Raw genomic sequence first — 4,542 nt, forward strand, 5'->3', positions numbered from 1 at the left:
CAGGTGGTGGCCATGAAGCAAGACCTCCCCATCCCCCACCCAGGGTAAAGCAATTAGAGATTCGTTCCCTGTGGTCCCATATCCCAAGAGGAGAATAGTAGGACAATCAAGAGAGGAGGCTGAGCCCTGCTCAGAGAGAAAAAAATCACATATGTCTCATTCTCAAAGTCAAGGAAACCCTCCTGTTTAGAAAGCTCCTTAGAGATCAAAAGGTAAATGATGGTAAGTCTACCTGCCCACGGGCCTCTTCAGTGGAATTTATCTTGGCTGAGCGATGTGTACGTACACCTGGGAGGATCCTGAGATACACCAAATATGGACTCAGAACCAGACAAATAAAAATGCTTGGCCAAAGGAAACCCAGAAGAAATGCCCCATAAAGCTGATTCAGATTACCACGGAGGCGAGACTCTTTCTGGGTCTGTCTGTGTGTCTATCCACACTGTACTACACTCTTTTTTCCTAATAAACACATGTCTCAATACTTCCTGAAGGAAAGTTACACAGCTCAAAATAGCCTAGAGTTAAAGCTCCCCTCCAGGTCCGCCCCACCATTCCATGCAAAACAAAGAACTCTCTCGCCCGAAGAAAAAAATGGACATTAAGGTTGATAACACCCAGCTCCCAGCTGGTCACAGCCTCTGGCTGATCTCCAGAATTCCTTGCCCCAGCCATTTAAGAGATAACTCCTCCGAACAACCTTGGAGAAGAACAGGCCCCGTTAAGACAGTAGATTTCCACATACATGCCTATATATACTTACTCTTTTCTTGGGTTAGTGCAGCAGCTTACTAATCTGACTGATGCCCCTTCTCACCTCATTAAAGGTGATCTGTTCCTGTAAAGTGCGGTCTCCTTCTTTTATCCGAGCCTCGCCTTCTAACTAACTTCCTTACCCTACACTTCCCATCTTTGTGGGAATTCTTTTCCAAAATGGTGAAGGGCCAAAGCCTTGTCCCTGACCGCTGGTCTAGCGGCTAGGATTCGGTGCCCTCACCACCTAGATTCTGCCTCAATTTCTGATCTGGAACTGATGCCCAGCTTCAAGCTGCTGCAGGCTGAGGCCACCTGAGATGGGGCGGGGCTGCTTCATAGGGATCTCCTCAGTTAAGTGGGGTGGAGAGAGGAGTTCTCGCGAGGCGGGAACAGCCACAGGTGCACTTCAGATCTCAGTGCTGGATGCATCATCTCTGCATGACGGCCGTGGCCATCTTGAATGACAGTGTCGGCCCTGCATGAGGCCTGCAGAGCTGAGATGTCGGAGCAGCTCTTTCTCACTGGCCACCCAGGTCTGAGGAGCCAGGTGGAAGGGCTCTGCACATGCCCCCCTATGAGCAAGCGGAACTAGACTAAGCACAAAAGCAAAGGAAAAGAAGGTTAGATTTTGTTACTCAGACTTTATTTTTATTTCCTGGGCTTTGTTAATGGGCAGTGCAGGTGAAACCGCCTTTCATCCTGCTCGTGGTGCTCGAAGGGTGCTGAGGGGCGCCAGTCAAGTCCGTCTTGTGTCACTGCTCCCTGCTGCGTGTGGCCATCGTCCTGACTGCGGGTGGAGGAACAGAATTTCTCCCGCCGCTTCAGTTCAGTCAGCTCGGCCCCAGTTGTTCATAGCTCTCAGCGATGCCCAATTTAAGATACATGGCCCAAATTTCAGCAAGAGAACAATGGGCACATGGCCAAGTTTTCCTAAAAATGAAGGTCTCTAGTTCTTTTGCCCGAAGGCAAAACTGTGCCTTGGTGTCGAGGCTCACCACTGTGGCCGGAATCTCCCTGCTCATGCTTTTGTGGGTTTTCTGCAGAGAAGCTTCAGGTCAGAGAGAGGGTCACACGAGTAGTTGGGGGGTGTCGTTGCCCCAGGTTGGGGCTGGGGTGCCTCTTCACTCAAATGCAAAGTCCCCACAGAGTGAGCCCTGCAACTTCAGGGTGTAATGGGTGGTTAGGGTCACCGAGTAGTGTCTGTTCTTAAGAGTGAGTTGGTTTGCGGCTGCAGGTTTTCCCGTGTTTAGGTTTACCCAGTCTCCTGGCTGGACGGGGTGGAGGCCTGGGTTGCTGGATGCAGTCAGCATCTGGTTACTATATTCCGTGAGAGCTTTCATGGTTTCTCCCACCTGGAGGGCCTACTTGGGTTGTTCCATTTCAAGTCCATCCCTTCCCTTGGGCTTGGGGAATGGCTTTAGTATGAGTGAGTGAAAGTCGCTCAGTTGTGTCCGACTCTTTGTGACCCCAGGGACTATACAATCTATGGAATTCTCCAGGCCAGAATACTGGAGTGAGTAGGCTTCCCCTTCTCCAGGGGATCTTCCCAACCCAGGGATCGAACCCAGGTCTCCCACATGGCAGGCAAGTTCTTTACCAGCTGAGACACAGGGGAAGCCCCCTATCAGTTCAGTTCAGTTCAGTTCAGTCACTCAGTTGTGTCCAACTCTCCGCAACCCCATGAATCACGCAGCACGCCAGGCCTCCCTGTCCATCACCAACTCCCGGAGTTCACTCAAACTCATGCCCATCGAGTCGGTGATGCCATCCAGCCATCTCATTCTCGGTCGTCCCCTTCTTCTCCCGCCCCCACCTTTCCCAGCATCAGAGTCTTTTCCAGTGAGTCAACTTGTCGCATGAGGTGGCCAAAGTATTGCAGTTTCAGCTTTAGCATCAGTCCTTCCAATGAACACCCAGGACTGATCTCCTTTAGAATGGACTGGTTGGATCTCCTTGCAGTCCAAGGGACTCTCAAGAGTCTTCTCCAGCACCACAGTTCAAAAGCATCAATTTTTCGGCGATCAGCTTTCTTCACAGTCCAACTCTCAAATCCATACATGACCACGGGAAAAACCATAGCCTTGACTAGACGGACCTTGGTTGGCAAAGTAATGTCTCTGCTCTTTAATATACTATCGAGGTTGGTCATAACTTTCCTTCCATGGAGTAAGCGTCTTTTAATTTCATGGCTGCAATCAGCATCTGCAGTGATGTTGGAGCCCAAAAAAACAAACTCTGACACTGTTTCCACTGTTTTTCCATCTATTTCCCATGAAGTGATGGGACCAGATGCCGTGATCTTTGCTTTCTGAATGTTGAGCTTCAAGCCGACCTTTTCACTCTCCTCTTTCACTTTCATCAAGAGGCTTTTGAGTTCCTCTTCACTTTTTGCCATAAGGGTAGTGTCATCTGCATATCTGAGGTTATTGATATTTCTCCCAGCAATCTTGATTCCAGCTTGTGCTTCTTCCAGCCCAGCGTTCCTCATGATGTACTCTGCATATAAGTTAAATAAGCAAGGTGACAATATACAGCCTTGACGTACTCCTTTTCCTCTTTGGAACCAGTCTGTTGTTCCATGTACAGTTCTGACTGTTGCTTCCTGACCTGCATACAGGTTTCTCAAGAGGCAGGTCAGGTGGTCTGGTATTCCCATCTCTTTCAGAATGTTCCACACTTTATTGTGATCCACACAGTCAAAGGCTTTGGCATAGTCAATGAAGCAGAAATAGATGTTCTTCTGGAACTCTCTGGCTTTCTCCATGATCCAGCGGATGTTGGCAATTTGATCTCTGGTGCCTCTGCCTTTTCTAAAACCTGCTTGAACATCTGGGAGTTCACGGTTCACATATTGCTCTAGCCTGGCTTGGAGAATTTTGAGCATGACTTTACTAGTGTGTGAGATGAGTGCAATTGTCCGGTAGTTTGAGCATTCTTTGGCATTGCCTTTCTTTGGGATTGGAATGAAGACTGACCTTTTCCAGTCCTGTGGCCACTGCTGAGTTTTCCAAATTTGCTCCCCCTATACATGAGTTCAAATACACTTAACTGTAGCTATCCCTTGAACTAAAGTGGCACTGGGAGCAGGGTCATTGGAAGCAACTTTATTCAATTTTCTTGAGTTTCCTGACATAACTTGGCTAAGGCCCGTTTCAAGGTCTGATTGGGACTCTGCTTTCCCCAGTGATTGGGGTCTTGAGGCTGAGTGCAAGGTATATTTTATGATCAAAGCCCTTTGTCATTTGAGACACAAATTCTGAACCATTATCACTTTGTAGGGATCCTGGGAGCAAAAATCTAAGGATTATTTCTTGCAGTAATGCATTAGGCACTTCAGCTGCCATTTCAGTTCTAGCAGGCAATGCCTCTATCTACCCAGAAAACGTGTCTACTAGCACTAGGAGATACCTGAAATTGCTCGGGACTCTTGGCATGACAGTGAAATCAAACTTCCAGTGTTCTCCTGGATATGTCCTCCTGGGTCCTATGGACCTTATCTGGGAGCTTCTGGGGAGACTCGTGTTGGAGTTGTTTATTGTACAGATGAGGCACGTCTTATCTCTCCAACTGAGTATATTAATACTTTTCATGCCAGGAGTTACCATGACTTCAATTGATCAATTGTATAAGGCTTCCTTCCCATAGTGAATTCCTTGATGAGCCTCCCTGATGGCATGACACATGCAGTTTGGAAAAAGGACTATTGCCATGTTTATTAACTAGCCACCCATGGGCTCCTAGATCTATAATGAAGTTCCATGTTTGGGCTTTGTCTAATTCTTCCTT

The sequence above is a fragment of the Moschus berezovskii genome, chromosome X (assembly GCF_049115385.1).
Source record: "Moschus berezovskii isolate FMDL1 chromosome X, NW_MosBer_1.0, whole genome shotgun sequence".
Taxonomy (NCBI): Eukaryota; Metazoa; Chordata; class Mammalia; order Artiodactyla; family Moschidae; genus Moschus; species Moschus berezovskii.